At 41.3% G+C, this 17,484-nt stretch overlaps 1 protein-coding gene across 3 annotated transcripts in view; it reads right to left on the minus strand.

Annotated features, from left to right (window-relative positions):
• COL8A1 (collagen type VIII alpha 1 chain) overlaps window positions 1–14,143 on the minus strand; it is a 105,791-nt gene extending 91,648 nt beyond the window's left edge. For 2 of the 3 annotated variants that reach the window (XM_028726634.2, XM_028726635.2), the window contains exon 1: window positions 13,923–14,141. The gene's annotated coding sequence lies outside the window, so the exon portion shown is untranslated. Of the gene's footprint in view, window positions 1–13,922 lie in introns of all 3 variants that reach the window. The other variant, XM_028726636.2, reaches the window with a different exon arrangement.
• Window positions 14,144–17,484: the final 3,341 nt, after the last annotated feature.

Here is a 17,484-nt window from a genome sequence, read left to right on the forward strand (position 1 = left end):
TTAAGCAGTCATCCATGTTGACAAATTGGCCATTTTCCACCCCGCATGGCAAAATATTCAAATTTTGACATAGGAACCCCTATCCAGCCTGCCTCTGACCCCAACTCATCATTTTATTCTCCTTCCTTCCCTCCCCCTCCCCTTTTTGTGGGATCCCACAGCTAATTCTCCCCTGGTCTCCTCGCTGGCACAAATAGGACTAATTTAGCCAGCTAGCCCTGGTGATCATCTAATGTTTATTGGATGGATTTCCCCCCTAAATTGATTTTTGAATTCTGAATTTATTGTTATTCATGTTTTATACTGCATTTTATGCTGTTTTTGTTGCATCAATTAAGTGTTTTAAATTTGTTGTTATCCGCCATGAGCCTGGTTTTCTGAACTGGGAAGGGTGGGGTATGAATAAAAAATTATTATTATAATTTATTATTACTACTATATCGCATCCTTGCAACTGTACTCTTCCCAAGCACTGAGCTGTATCATTTTTGTTTAGTGCTGAGAAGGCTCCACTCTTGTTTCACCCTGATTGACAGCTGTGGTGGGTTGGCAACATGCCACACAGGCCAACCAAGACTCACACGGGGAAGGGACTGGGAAACTTCACAATATTTTTGACCATGGTAAGCATCTCCTTAGAGAATCCATTCCATATGTAAAAAAAAATGTTTTCTTGTATGCTTCTCAGCAGGGCTGGACAAAGCTGTTTAATGGAGAGCACAGAGGTCTTTGATGATCCCAAGTCTTTCGGTTTGGGGTTGTGGCTGTGTCCCCTTTGAAGCTAAAGATATGATTTATTACTTATGAAAAACCAAAGAATCAGCTTTGGCCTGGACTGTTTTGGAAAGCTCACTTTTCAACATTGCCTTGTTCTTCACTTCCAGCGCACATTGACAAGTAATGGCATTTCTGGAACAACTAAAACATGAGGGACTTTCTTCCTAAAGTCCAAATTAGCATTTTCTGCAGCAAACAATGTGACTGCTACTATGGCACATTTCATCTGCTGGCCAAGTGGAAATGAGCAGAGAGTTATTGCTTTCCTCTTTCAAAGAATGTGCTTTATAAGAAGTGGATGCCAGTGGAAGGTGCTGGCTTAACTGTTCTAAAGTGGAGCTGAATTAAATTTAGCACAAAGTAGGACCGGGCCAATTCTCCTTAGTTAAATTTGCTTGTAAGAAGAAAAAAGAAAGAAACAATTTATGTCCGTCTAATTTGGCTTCCTCCCTTATGAACGCTGCTGGGCTGAGATTTTGGGGAGTGGGGTAGGGAATCCATAATATAAAAGTGTTGCATTTGGCAAGCTGAGTCTTAACATTAAAGCTTAAAATTCCTCAGGGAGACTTAAGATTTAGGGGACAATCAAAGCCACACACAGAGAAAGAGAGAGCGTGCATTGTGCTCATTGCCATAGACAGCTGGGACTGCATGGTCCCCTGAATTTTAGAGAAAATGAAATGCACACATTTCTGTAGCGCAGTAGTATCCCACTACTACTTGTGCAAACACGGAAGGAGAGAAGACAGAGGCTAAGAAACAGTGCTCTTGGTCCTGCCCACAGGTCACACAGTTCCACCCCAGTCCTGCCACCCCAGCCTGCCCCCCACGCTTTAGCATAGCCACCTGAAGGCCAACCTTTGCATGGAGGCTTCCCTAGATACTGGAACTCTGCATGATCTGTGTTCTGGCGAAGCCTGCAGGTCAATAATGGTAGCTCAGGTTACATATGCTTCAGGTTACAGACTCCGCTAACCCAGAAATAGTGCTTCAGGTTAAGAACTTTGCTTCAGGATGAGAACAGAAATTGTGCTCCGGCGGCACGGCAGCAGCAGGAGGCCCCATTAGCTAAAGTGGTGCTTCAGGTTAAGAACAGTTTCAGGTTAAGGGCGGAAATGACCGGCAGAATCCGAGACCAGGGAGAAGAGTCGGTGGAAGAAGATTGGAAGAAATTTAAAGACTATTTACAGAAATACTGCAAAATTAATGAATGTTAGAATGATGTCAGAATGAAGTTAAGTGGTTTTAGCAGTAATGTTACAAAGGAGTATGTAAAAATGGATTGCTAACAGGTGAGAATCTAAAGTTATAATATATTAAGATAAAGGATTAAGATAAAAACAAAGAGGGAAAGGATTTGCTGAAATAACTAACTAATACAAAAAAGGGAGGTGTGAGGAGGTCAGGGAAACAAGTAAATGAAAGACAAGATGTGGAAAGATTGATTTGTTCTAAATTGTTTTTATTTTTCTGTATTTTGTATTTTCTCTTTTCTTTTTCTCTTTCTTATTTTTGTAACCTTTTTTGAAACTTTAATAAATATCATTAAAAAAAAAAAAGAACAGTTTCAGGTTAAGAATGGACTTCCGGAACGAATTAAGTACTTAACCAGAGGTACCACTGTACTAAAATAGCCAAGCCTCTCTCCTTCCCCAGACACACAGCCATGCTAACACATGGACAGCAGGCCCAGGGCTGGGGTGGGAGGACCACATACTCTTGGGGTGGGGCCAAAAGTGCAGTTCCTGGCCCCTTTCCACTCATTTCCCGTCTCTGTAAGGAGTGAAGAGGAGAGCTATTGCGAATTCTGGATGTGCCCCGATGGTGGTGGTAGTGGGGCATGTCCGGGTTTTCGATCCCCAGAATATGGCAACCCTATGAAAAGGGTTGCCCACTCCTGTGTTAAAGGAAGCTTCTTTCACCTCTTTGCCATTTTGCTGACTCCTAAACATGGAATCCATTTTTAAGCACATTGTGGGTATATCCCTTCCATGATTATTTAGGACTTGTATATCTTCAGAGAGTCCCATCAAAGACCCCAGTCAGGATGCTCAAAACTCCACAGATATCTCCCCAATCACATACCCCCCAAAGATTTATCTGATGAAAATAGGGATGTCTTATTCCATAATAATAATGATAGTAATTTTATTATTTATATCCCGCTGATCTGACTGGGTTTTCCTAGCCACTCTGGGCGGCTTTCAACATATATAAAAATATCAAACATTTATTTATATCCCATAGAAATGCTGGAAAACTGAATACAATAGCTGTGCACAAATGGTTTCTCAGAACTCTACACCCTCAACAGTGGGCAGAGAAACTGCAGGCATCATTTCATCAAATTTCCCCAGGGGAGAAGAAATTCTCCAACAGCTTCTCGGTGTCAACGCTCCTTATTAGCATTAGTAGCTGCAAGGCTGCTTCTTCTTTCTTCCCCTCAGGTTTTCTCTTCCCCTTCCGTGCCCTTTATTTTATGTTGCCACTGCCCTGGCAACAGCAGCAACTCTTTCTACGACCTAGTCACCATTTTTACATCTTTCACAGGGCCCTTGATCTAGCATCATTCCAGGTTATAGTGTGTGTGTGTGTGTGTGTGTGTGTGTGGGAAGGAGTGGGAAGGTAATGACAGCCAATTAAAAAACATGGTGAGGAATATTTAGAAAAAGTCAGCCATGGCCTTTTCTCCTTGGCGAGTGGGATAAGAAAAAGAGACATCTCAGAAAAAATGTCTTCTGAGAAATTTCAGCTCAGCTCTACTGAATATCTCTTGCTCATTCTGCAGCTGCCTGAGGCAAGCAGCCAAATTCTATTTTTCTGCCTGTATGATGGATCACAACTCTGCATAGAACTGGAGTGGAGGCATAAAAACTAAGGTGATGAGAACCAAAGAACAATAGTTGGAGTGGAGTGTGGCAGTGAAAACAGATATCCCACCCCCACCCCGCCCGGCTTCTGTAGTACAGTACAGTGGTGCCTTGGGTTACATACGCTTCAGGTTACATACGCTTCAGGTTACAGGCTCCACTAACCCAGAAATAGTGCTTCAGGTTAAGAACTTTGCTTCAGGATGAGAACAGAAATTGCGCTCCAGCGGCACGGCCGCAGCAGGAGGCCCCATTAGCTAAAGTGGTGCTTCAGGTTAAGAACAGTTTCAGGTTAAGTACGGACCTCCGGAATGAATTAAGTACTTAACCTGAGGTACCACTGTACTTGAACGTATAGAAAGTTACAGGATTGCAGCAGGAACTTAGGGAACATGCACTGTTTGGAAACAAATCAGTATGTCTCCTCCAAAACATTTGTAGGCACAAACAGCATGGAAAGTGGGATCACGTATAAACTGCCCTGCTACGGCCATGAGCACAAATCATAATGAATGCACATTAAAAATATGTCTGGTAAGATAAAGCCCAAGATATTTAAACTTACTAAATCAAAAGATATTCAATAAGACTGTTATGTATTGAAGTTCTCACCCTGGCCACCAGGAGTATTGAGTTTTCACTCAGGTCCACGTCAGTTATTTTAGGCGGGAACCCCTGGGTTGTTGTTGCTACAATGTTGACAGCCAGCTGCCTATAAAAGCAGGCCGGCTGAGCTGTTTGCTGTTCAGTTCTGTTCCAGCTTACAAATAAAGAGCTGCTTGGAAGAATCGCTGTTTCGTCTGATATGTTCGCCCACAACTTAACAAAGACAAACAGGGAATTTGCTAATTTTAAGATTTATTTTTTTTAATGGAAAACTTGCCAAATAATCAACAGGCCATGGGGATCAGTATGCCATTAGACCACCAGGAAAAAGGAAGGTGACTCCACAGAGATTCAGCAGAGAAGCTGAATGAATGAAATAATGGAATTCATGCCAGAATTCTGAAAGAACATGAACTTGATGTAACTACGGTAATTTGAATTTGAAGTAACTATTGCCTCAAATATGTAACCGTCCTGATATCTTGTGATGAAGGACAGTTTTATTTATTTATTTTAACAACAACAACAACCTGCCATTAATATTGACAACTTTAGCTGAAGAATAAGAAGTTGCTATCTGAAACACTGGAACACAGTACATACAACAGGCCTCAGTTCAGCCGTTCGCAAAGAAATTATTTTAAGTAACAGACATGGGTTCTGAATGTAGGTTCTGAAATACAGCACTGACTGATATCAACTGGATTTGTTGTTGTTGGGAGAAAGGTATATTTTGAGACGGCAGGCAATCCTGTATTGAATAATCTGCCTCTGCTATAATGAAAACCACCAACTCAGAGAGCAGAATACAAGACCCAAGGGACAAAGGCATTATGCAAAAACTAGCCCTATATAAATATACTCCTAAGAATGTTGACAGACACAGTAGTCATAATGCAACCACACCCATATTTGCAGCATATATTCAAACCACTATGGTACCTCTTTAAACAATCATCGCTTCCCCCAAATAATTCTGGGGATTGTAGTTTGTTAAGGGTGCTGAGAGGGATTGGTTGTTAAAACACTCAAGAATCGTAGCTCTGTGAGGGGCAATAGGGGGGTCTCCTACTAACTCTCAGCACCCTTAACAAACTACAGTCCCCAGAATTCATTGCAGGAAAGCCATGGCTGTTTACAGCAGTATCGTAGCACTTTCAGTGTATGGTGTGAAGGTTGCCCATATTCAGTAGTTATTGACAGAAGGTTGCTTTGGTTACTGCTGCACTGGCAGGGCCTAGTCTGCAGAGTGTTTTTGGCTACCAGGAACTCTCTTGTCACTGAAGTGCCTTCCTACTGCAGTTGTGGAGAAGACCTTGGAACAAATGATCCAAGAAACATGCACAGACATAGCAGTCATCCACTTACTGTGTACTCACAGCCTTGGGAATAGAGTGTGCAGCCTTAGCACTGCAAGCTGTTGGCCACCCAGCCAGACAGCAGAGAGCAGTGGAAAACAGAACACCAGTGAATTCTCAGAACAAGAGGGCTGGATGCGTTCAGTATCTCGCCCCCTCACCAGAACCAGAAATGAATAACTTTTGCATGGATCTAAAGGTATTTGCGTGCCATGGGTTATGTCCATGCTACAAATTTAAGCCAACTCCATCCCAACAACCAACCCAACCCTGCCATAAAGAAAAGTCTCAGAAAATAAGCATCGTATTTCAAGAGGTGTCACAGAAAGTGCCTATAATACAAACTGGGGTTTAAGCTGCTCTGTTCTGTTTTTCTGCTATATGTTTTTAGAATCTGAATTGTGAGCAGCTCTGAAACTGTCTTCCTTCTTTTTAAATACTTCTGATACTGCCTTTGGCAAAACCACCAAGGCGGTTTGCAAAAAATATATATTCTATAGTTCAAATCCCCACTCAGTCACAGGAACCTTGGCCAGTCACTGCACAACCTACCACAGGGTGTTGAGGATAACACAGAGAGGCTATCCTGAGGAACTTCTGGAATAAATGTAATGGAATGGAAGAAGGAAAAACTCTGTCTCATCACTGCTAATTGTCTTCCGCAAAACTTCAGAAAAATTATGTCATTTTGCATGCCTTTACAGAACTCATCTTCCTTTGACAGAATTAGCAAGGGCAAATTACCACTAACTCATCTATGAAATTCTGAGGCAAACAGCAGCTGCATAGGGTTGGGTAAGAAATATATTTTCCATTCCAAAAACAACTGCAAACTTCTTATTTCTTTTCAACTGGGAGAAATTTGATCTTTTAAGCGTTTTGGTGGGTTCTTTTAAAACCGAAATTTTAGAAACATTTGAGATGAAACATTCCAGTATGACATTTTTAAAAAATGTGTAAATGTTTTATTTTGTTTGGACATTTTGGAGACATTTTGTTTTGACTTGCCGAAACAAAATGTTTTGACTCAACACTCATTGGCTTAAGAGAGGCCTAAAGCCTGCATTTTTGAAACATGCTCAGCTAATAACTATTTCAAGACATCATTAGAGGGATCACTCAGCACATCATCAAAATCTTCAAGTGGAGAGTTGAAATCTCAGTCAATCTGTAGGCCTTCGGGTGGTTCATCCCCACTGGCCAGCTGCAAATAACAATCACAACTAGTCTGCCTCAGTCTCAGGGATTTTTCATCCTTACATGACTTTTTACTGCTTGGCTTCTGTAACAAAGAAGGACAACAAGTTGTTGTAGGTAGCAACCTGCTCCAAAGAAATGGTAAAGATCACTCATTAGATTTAGGCAAGAATTGGTTTAAATGCAGCCTGCTTCTATGGCAGAATGAGATTTTACATCCTAGCCATCCCAGGATGAACGCTGTTAAACCACTGGGTTGTATATAGGGATGGGCTAATCTGTCAGTTTTGGTTTCTCACAGTTTCTTAAGTTCAAGACTTCACATTTCCACATCAGTTTGCAATTTAAAATGCTTGTGAAAATTAATCAGCATTTAAGTCCAACTTTCTCCTAATAAGCACAATTTTTGATGCCTTTTTGCCTAATATACACATTTCTGCAAAGCATTTCCCCATAATGTAATGTTATTTTCATTTATCTATGCATGGTACATGGGCTGGTACATGACTTCTTGACGTCCTCTTGTCATATTACATAGCAGTCAAGTTTGCACCCCTCATGACTAAAGCAAATTTAAGCAAAATAAAAGGATGAAGCTAAAGATGGAGGTAGAATAAAGGTTTTAAATATTGCTTAGCTTTCCCATTGAGAATAACATGTGTGTAACACAAGCCCATGCATGTTTATTCATAAAGAAGTTTAGAATTGTAACCTAAGTCTTTGGCCAGATCATGTCCCATGAAAGCACAACTTACAAAGGAGTGACACTAGCAGTTCCAGATGGTTCAGTTCTGTTGCGCTCAGCTATCATATAAAATGCGAAGCCCTCAACTTGTTTTTTGATCTCTCTGGACTGCAATTCCATTCTGCGTGTAGAATAAGTCAAGTCAAAACACTGCAGCATGACCAATTCATTAGATCATTAAAACGGCAAAAAGAATCTTACATCTTCCTGTTTTCTGTAACTCCTAATTCAACTTGATGAAATGTGGCACGTGTAAACAAAACGGCTTGCAAAGCAGACAGTGTCTTAATGTGGGAAAACAAGTTTGTGTGTTTCCCTGCATATTTAAAGCTATTAGTTTGTCTGGTAAAAATCACCACCGGTAAACACTTTATCACTTTTGCCCCTTGATATAAACCACAAACAGAACTGATCAATGCACTAGAAGTGAGAAGTGACAAGGTACAAGGGGTGGGAAACCTGTGACCCTCCAGTTCTTCGTGGACTCCAACTCCCATCAGCCTCAGCGAGCATTTGCCAAAGGTCAGGGATGATGGGTGCTGGAGTCCAACAACATCTGGAGGACTGCAGGTTCCTCACCCCTGCATTAAAACAAAAACTCAAAGAAACTTGTTAGTCTGGAAGAGGTCACTTGTACAAATTAATATGGACTAGATCAGCCTTCACCAACTTGGTGTCCTCTAGATCAGTGTTTCCCAACCTTGTGCCTCCAGCTGTTTTTGGACTACAATTCCCATCATCCCTTGCCACTGGTCTTGCTAGTCAGGGATGATGGGAGTTGTAGTTCAAAAACAGCTGGAGGCACAAGGTTGGGAAACACTGCTCTAGATGGTTTGGACTAAATCTTCCATCATCCCCAGCCAAACATCTGAGGACACCAGACTGACTGGATAGTGGAAGAATGCCAATGTGAATGTTGTACATGCATTCTAGCCAATATGTGGTTCCAGTCAAATGACACACATCAAAAACGTACATTTGTGAAAACAGTCTTACAGGATGCCTGGTCATGCTATTGGTTCAGCCTATTAGGGTAACACCTGAGGGCAGGAAGTGGGCAACATATCAGGAGAGCACATTGCAGGTGGTAACACCTGAAACCAAATATTGGCTCAACTAGACAGAGACCAGACATCTGTTTCTAATGGGAAAGCCCTGAATTACACAAACAATACAGAAGGCGGCTCTTTTGAGTATGTGTCAAGACCCTTTCTCTTATCACTGAATAACTAAAGCTAGGTTCTACATAAGGGGTGCTTAAATGAACACCCACTTCCACATACATGCCAACATCCAATGAGTGTGTGTTAAGGTACCAGACAAACACTCACTGGCCATGACACTCAGACCCCTAGTGGCCAGGAATTCTGCACTGGGGAGCAAGCAGCCCCACACATACAGCTTGCATGCCCAAGTTCTTCCAGCAGACTGGGAGTGGAGGAACTTTACATGTTTGTAGGGTTACTGTCTCACAGATGTTGAACACTGTCATAGGGCATGGCTGGCATGCATGCATGTGAGAATGCAAGGGCAGTAGGCACATTTCTGCTATCCACTCACAATTTATTGAATTCCTGACATTGCTCATCTGAACTAAAGCCAAGATATTTTTCTGAGAAATTATCTTGCCCCCCACTTTTTCTCACCCCCCTAAAAAATGAAGACTACGTTGCATAATTATCTCTAAACATTCCCCACCATTTTAGTTCATTTTTCATGGTCACCATTCTCCCCCACCCCACTGCCCTGGAAGACGCAAAACGATGGCCATGCTGCCATGACAATTGCCTGTGTTGCCAGTGAGCAGCAACAGCAATCTCACACACCCACATCCTATAAAAAAAGAAACAGAAGCTGTGTTAGTACCACTGCTAAAGGCGAGCCCCACTCCTAGCAACCTGCTGGAGAGTTTCTCCTCACTTGGCAAAATGGTCCCTCCAGTTTCGCCACCCACATATAGGGTGGAGGATTTTGAGAGACCATCGGCACACAAGAGTAGACCACTGTGGATTTAGAGGAATTGACTTCTGAGACAGAGGGTTAGGAGTTTCAGGTAGGTTTGAATCTAAGTATCTCTCATTGTAGGCATTAAGCACTGCCTGGAACTTTCCAGACCTCACATTCCAGTCACGGGCTGGCCAAGTCAGAACAAGGCAGATGGATGGTTTCCTGAGTACCCAGGGGAGGGCTCCGGTGGGATGGGGAAGTCTCTGCCACAGTTGGAACAGCCTGAGGATGAGGGTGCTGGGAGGGTCCAAGTGGGGAGGATTCCTTCAACCTGCACTCTCACCTTACCTGTCTTCACAATGTGAGCCACAAGCCCCGCCTCCCTCTCCACAGCTGTTTGAGCCTAGCACACCACCCACCCCAGGATCGCCAGACACTGGAAGTATCCCTGCCTCTCCACCTTGTATATTTTTTTGTGGTACTGAGGAATGCTCCCTGATGCTATTAGACATCAACAGTATCAGTGAGTGTGCATGTGCAAAATCAACATTGTGTGATCTCCACAATCGGGACCAGTGGAAGATTCCCATGGAAGGTTGTTCAGGGTGGCCCGTCCAACTTTGTGTGGTTCCATGTTCCCCATGACAGCCATTTTTTGTTATCTCCTCTCCCCTGGAACTATTTTGTGCCTGAAATCCTCAACACGCTCTCAAAATTGAAAATGTGCTCATTGGTCCAAAAAGGTCAGCAACCGCTGTGCTAAACCATAGTTTAGTATTACAACTGGGTGAATATCATGGAGCAGGGAGCCTTTACTGTAAAGAATGCTCAAATTAAACCAAAGTGTTTTTCCAACAAAGCAGGGTTCCCCCCGCCTTCATTCAACAGATTTAAGAACAGGCCTTCAACAAAAGACTGAGAAAACCACAGAGAGAAACGAATTAATATATGCATCTGAAAAGAACTATGGACTGTGGATAACATTCTGGCAGGAGAATATCCATCAGGAAAGCAGCAGTTCACTTTGCCTTATTTGAAACCCAACAGTTAGAATTCGAGAGGGCTCAAAGCAAGTCAGAAAGCTGTAATTTTGGAATTTATGTGGAAATTACAATCATCCCCCAAATATAATAGCTAACAGCCTTAAACATAGGGGAAGCAAATGTTAAAAATGACTACGTATCACAATGAAATAAACCGCTGACTTTTCTTTGAACTCCAATGAATTCTTGAGAGAGCCAGAACACTACAGCTAGGACATTTGGAGAGTGTGAGAGGGAAGGAAAATCTTCTGAACAGAAAATATGGAGCAAACTGTAAAACAGGTCAAAATACTATTCTGTCATAGAGAATGTTCATCCAACTTGGATGGCTTTACAAGAAGACTGGAGAAATTCATGGAGAATAAGGCTATCTCAATGGCTATTAGCCATGATGGCTATGGTCTGCCTCCACAATCAGAGGCAGTGATGCTTCTGAATACAAGTTGCTGGAAACCACAGGAGAGGAGAGCGCTCCTATGCTCCAGTTTGGCCACTGTGGAAAGAAGATGCTGGGCAAAATGGGCCATTGATCTCATCCAGCTGGCTCTGCTTATGTTCTCTTATGCAAGAGGCATTCAAATTCTAGGCTGGTTCTAGACCAATTATACTCCAAGTTAGACCCATTGAAATAGGTGGGGCTTAGGGGTGTAAACTTGAATAAAGTAAGGGGGACAGGTAAGCCTTGCCTTGCATAATCGATCACATGATATGGCACACACACCCCGTGTTAATGGCAATGCCCATCAACTTTGGGGGGACCCAGCCCCCTCAAATATTTTATTGGGGGGGGGGGCGAAGGGACCTCGGCCCCTAAGAGATGGCTCCTATGGTGGGACCTATGTAAGCCATGACTAACAAGTCCCATTGATATCCATAGGTCGACTCTACATATGAATAAGTCGGACCCAACCCTCTTTCCGCAGTGAGGCGTTGAACAACGGAGTAAGTATATTCCAGGAAATCGCAGGTCACATTTGTAACATACAGTCAAAGCACTCTTATTCCAGTTTAAGAGTCATGGCTTCCCACCAAAAGAATCCTGGGAACTGTAGTGTCTTAAGAGAGCTGAAAGTTGTTCAGAGACCCCGGCAAACTACAATTCCCATGATTCTTTGGGAGAAGCCTTGACACGTGGTGGAATGAAAGTGTTTAAATATGTGGTGTGGATGTGGCCACAGCAGTCCTGTACACACCAACATCCTGTGTCCAACTGGAGTGCTGGGAAACTGCTGAGAATACCACCCTTTTACAATGTGGTACATTTGTGTTCCACTTCTGTGCTCTTTTCTTGATCTAACTCAACAGCCTTTCCTGCATCGACCTCACTCTATAGATGGATTTCAGTGCCAATACTGCCATAAAATATATGGTTCTAACAAGCTTTCCTCCTCCCTCCCCAAAAGCACATTTGGAGATAGATAATAATTTCTGAAGCTAGGCACTGCTTAATTTCCTCTGGTCAGTCCAATGCTGAAAAGTGACACTTCTCTGAACTCCTGACCTATTTTTCAAGGCGGGAAAGGCACCTGTAGGAGAGTTTAGTTTGTATTAGGAATATTCCTCTTTGCTAATCAAAAATCTGCCACTACACACTACAAAAGCAAACAAACCAGCTCAATTTACAGCAGTGTCTCACTTTCAACACATGCGGCTATTCTGTGTTAAACACATTTTGTCAAGTGTTTCCTTCTGGGAATACTACTTGAAGTACATTTTCAGACATATTTGGTTAAGAAAAACTTGCATGATAAATGGAATTTCACAGTAGGATCTTATTTTAACCTGAATTCTTCAGATAGCGCATTCCTTAAATTATAGCCTTGCAAGTTTTCCCCCCTCAGTTGTATGTGGCTTGTTTCGTTTTATTATTTTTGCTAAAGACTAAAACTTGATTATCAATATCTATGTAAATAATAATAATAAAGAGTGTGCTCAAACAACAGTTTAAGAATAAGGAAATAATTTAGGAATGTATTGAGCTATTCTTGTCCAAAAAAATTGTGTGCACAATTTGTTTTTCAAAAAGTACAGATTCACCCCCCCCCCATCTCTAAAGCTTAGCAAAATGTTCTGTACTTTAATAGCAATTTCAGAGGACATCAGACACTTACGTAACTTTCGGTTGGACTTTTTCCTGCTACTATGAGATAAAATTTCAGTTGCTTACTCTATAAAAAGAATTGCAATGCTTACTGTATCAAACCACACCTCCCAAACTAAATTAATACAGGATTTGTGGCATCCCACCAACTGTGTGGCTGCATTTAGAGAGAAACTGTGTGAAATAATATTCAGCAATAGCAAAGCAGGGTTCAGAAAAGGAATGAAATGGAATGGATCTGCCTTAAAGAGTACAAAAATGTTATATATAAAGCTATGCAGCCCCTGTTTTTCTGGATACAGTTAACTGCCCCTGCTTACACAATACTAATTCCTGATCACTTGTGTTTCTATGCAGGCATTCCTGGATTAGGGTTTATATGATGGAATTCCTTTAGAAAGGGGACTTATGTGGCTAATGCCTTGGCTCACTTGCAGTGTGAGAATTGCCCCTAGAAATTGAAATGCATTTCTGTGGACAGACAATTAGAGGGGTGCATTTAAGAAATGCTTTCCAAAGCCTCTGCTTTTAATGCCTCTAATTCAGTGCCAGCACTCTTTCTATTGAGGCTAGCATATGTAAACATAACTGGCTCACTGTTGGCTCCTGCCTAAGAAACATGTGGAAGATCTATTGCTTTATGCTGCTGCACAGGCAGAGATATCTAACGCAATTTATCCGTTAAGAAGGTGCAGCACAGCTTGTCCTATATTTTCAGGAATTGGGGCTTCGCTCTCGAGGCATATTCTCAAGGTTCCTGGCTTGACAACTTTGCTCCGTTGTCAAACACCCACCTGACCGGTGTTCCTCCACGAAGGCAGCAATCCAAACATGCCTTATTTGCAGAGCAATAAAATGTGCGAAAAGATGCTCTTTCCAAAAGTTAGGAGGGAGCTTTCCCAAATATGACAACAGGCCCTTTCCCTGGTATTAAGGAAAATCTTTGCACTTCTTGAAAGCGCACATTTTTGTTGATAACTTAATGACAGAAACATAGTTTAACACAACAACAGAATTTTAAAATGTTAAATAACATTTCCAGGCATGCTGCTTTATAGATACATATAAAATACAGAAAGGAAAAACACAGCCACAGATGTTATACATTTCCTAGTAATTTAAGCCATTTTCTTTCATTCTTAAAACAGTTTGCTACTTGTCAGTTGCAAAATACCGACAAAGCATCCCCACCCCCAGGAGGATTCTCAGCAACGCTGGCACATGTCACACAACAACATCTGGATGCAGCTGAAGCAATTGAGATAGGAGCATTCTTACCTTGAGTTTGCAAGGTCCCAAAGAGGGGAGATCACTGGCTCACCACGCTGGGAAGACTGAAAGAGTGCTCTGATCAACTGCCGGTAGCATGCAGTTAGCTTTTATGTCCAGGTGGGAGGAGCTGCTGTTCAAAGTAGGTGGGCAGAGAGCAGAGTCAGGCAGTAGCCAGAGGCGACTATCAGTATAAATACTTTGCTGTAAGGGATGAAGAGGGAGTCTGGCACCTGGGGGAGGGAGAACAGCATCCTGATTTAAAGCAGATCCACATCATGCATTTAAAGCACACCCAATGCCTATTTAAAGCACATGATGTCATCCCCACCAAGGATCCTGGGAACTGTAGTTTGTTACGGGTGCTGGAAATTATAGTTCTATGGAGGGAATTGCAGTTCCCAGGATTCTTAGGGGGGGTCATGTACTTTAACTATATTATGTGGATCTGACCTTAGTTTTTATTGCCCAATAGGTTGTAGGATGTGTATTATTATTATTATTATTATTATTATATTAACTACCCTTCAGCCTAAGGTCCCAAGGCAGGCTGGGGAATTCTCCTAGGCTGATTCTGAGTTTCTTGAATACGCTGCAAAGCAGAAATGGTAGCACTTTTTAAGGTGGTGGGTCCTTTACTGGTATTGGAGTTCTGGCAAATGTCTAACCTTGTTGCCCTACAGAACTGACCCTGACCTCTGATATAAACCAAAGTAATTTTCCACCTCTGAATTATTTTTTCTTGCATTCGTCATTATAAAAAAAATAAATCAGACTTTTAAAAAAAATTCTCTTTTTTTTTATTCAACACAGCACCATTTCAGAAGTAATTCCTCTTCCTTTCATTTTATTTATTGACTGTAGGATAGAAGACATTAATGATTTCTTCAGTTGTCAAGAGAGATATTTATGAACAAGTGGTCTGAGGCAACATTCCATCTTCCATTTATCAAAGACCTCCCAAAGACTTTCAGGCAGATTTATATTTGAAAGAGTCAATGTTGAAGAATTGCATTTTGGAAGAACAGCTGATTTACCTTATGAATTCACAAAGTTAAGAAGTGGATGCTGAGAACAAAGCTTTTGGCTTTTTTATTTGTTTCTCTTTGTATTCCAGTTTCTCCACTGATGACATGATGCAAAAGGTGTTGCTATTGATCTCAGCATTTAATCCTTCTCACCTAACAGTGACATGGAAAGTTTGAATACACAGACGCTGAAGAGGCAAATGATGGTCTTTTGCAGTTCTAGTATTTTCTGCTGATTTAGATAATTGCATATAATAACGATTTCACTTAGGGGTCAAGCATCCATATGCAGTGGTGTGGACCAAGTATGCAGTGGTATGACTGGCAATTGTGACTATATTTATGTTATAAAGCTATCAGTTTAAGCTGCATATTTTATTATGTATGGAACAGATTTGTATAATTTGCATTATATTCACAGTTCTAGGGTGCTGGTGCTAGAATAGAATGTTGTGGATCTCTCTGGGCAGATTCCCAGAATGCCGCTCAAATGATTCCTCTTTGCTTTCTCTCTCTGAAATTGCAGAGAAGCCACCTATTATGGATGTCCACAGGAACTTTGGGGGTTTGGGGTTTGTTTTTTTCAGGGGGTGAAGTAAAACACTGAAAGGGGGAGAAGGCCAATTTCTCACATACAAAAATGTGTCTTTGAATTTTGCCTCATTCCTCAGGTTCTACAAATGGCAAGAACATACTCTTTTTTAAAAGAAGGAAAGAAAGAAAGCTGGGAATCATGGAGTTATAACACCAGTCCTGAGAGATCTGCATTGGCTCCCAGTACGTTTCCAAGCACAATTCAAAGTGTTGGTGCTGACCTTTAAAGCCCTAAACGGCCTCAGCCCAGTGTAACTGAAGGAGCTCCCCCCCCAAAAAATTGTTCAGCTAGGACACTGAGGTCCAGCTCCGAGGGCCTTCTGGTGGTTCCCTCATTGCGAGAAGTGAGGTTACAGGGAACCAGGCAGAGGGCCTTCTCGGTAGTGGTGCCCGCCCTGTGGAATGCCCTCCCAGCAGATGTGAAGGAAATAAGCAGCTATCTTCTTTTTAAAAGACATCTGAAGGCAGCCCTGTTTAGGGAAGTTTGTAATATTTAATGCTGTATTGTTTTTAACACTTGATTGGAAGCCGCCCAGAGTGGCTGGGGAAACTCAGCCAGATGGGCGGGGTATAAATAATAGATAATAAATTATTATTATTATTATTATTATTATTATTATTATTATTACTCATCCATTATTACCAGAAAATATTATTTAATATTGTGCATTGCTCTAAGATCTTTTGATAAAGTGTGGCATATGAATTGAATTATTATTAATATTAGTATTTTATGCCAAATAAAATAGTAATTAAATAAAAAATGAGGTTATAAAATGGTGCTCACCAAATAGGTTATAGGAAACGTGCAATGAGCTGTGCTAAGTTCACCTGCTTAGTAGGTCACTGACCATGTCAAAAGCACAGATCTTTAAAAATGGGAGTGTGAAGGGTTCTACATCTGTAGAAGCTGTGCAAATCTTCCATTTTTCTATTTTAAAAAGTCAGAATTTCTGAGGTAAGAACAAAAGTCAGAAATAGTATTGGGTCAATTCAGGAGTACAGAATTTTATCCCAGCCAGTGCCTGGATTGGATTGGATTTTTATAATATATGTGTAATCAGTACTTTTATTCAGGGAGGGGAGTGCCGGTACTACATACCCTTGAGTACTCCCAGAAAAGCACTTTGTGTAATGGGTTTAACTGTTTTTATATATGCAGTTGTTTTGACTGCTTTTGTATACCCAGTTGTTTCATATTTATTTTTATGTTATTGTGGAATTGCTTTGAGATGCTTCAAAGGAAAGCATTAATCAATGAAATAAATAAATGTTGCTTTTCGCAAAATGGAGACCACTCATGTGAGGAATTATTGTTCACCGCCAAGCAGTTAAGGCCTTTTCCAAAAAGGAAATGTCATGTCTTGGCTGTGGCTTGGGTGATTGATATGATTCCTCAGCACTTGGTCCTTTCATGGGTACACAGCAGTTGAGAACATAGCCTGAAAACTGTTTCCAGTCCTGGGAACCCGCCTTGCGTGGACCATTTTTAACATGTTTCATATATATTCCATTTATTGTAATTTATGTTACGTTGTAAAAAGTGCCGAGTTCTCACTCGGGCCCGACAGATGAATTTGTTACCTTAAGCCTATTTTTAATACAAACATGAAGCCTAACTTCCTTTTCTCAAGAAGATATGGGCAACATTCATGTCAGTTAAGAGTTACACTGCCACATTTAATGGGCTTTTGTGTCATAATGGTTGGAAGGGAATTGATCTATAATGAACTGTTTATGAAAATATTGGTCTCTGACAAAAGAACCAGTATGATCACAATATTATCTGATCGTTCTGTCTAGCCCATCTTCCAAAGATGCCAATGGAATGGCATTTAAAATGGTGGAAGGGTTATTTTTTAAAGTTTTCTTTGAATGTAAATCTCACATTGCCCTTTAATAAAATGTCTGACAAAGGCCTGATTCTGCAGATTCACTCAGTTCAACCT

The sequence above is a fragment of the Podarcis muralis genome, chromosome 4 (assembly GCF_964188315.1).
Source record: "Podarcis muralis chromosome 4, rPodMur119.hap1.1, whole genome shotgun sequence".
NCBI lineage: Eukaryota > Metazoa > Chordata > Lepidosauria > Squamata > Lacertidae > Podarcis > Podarcis muralis.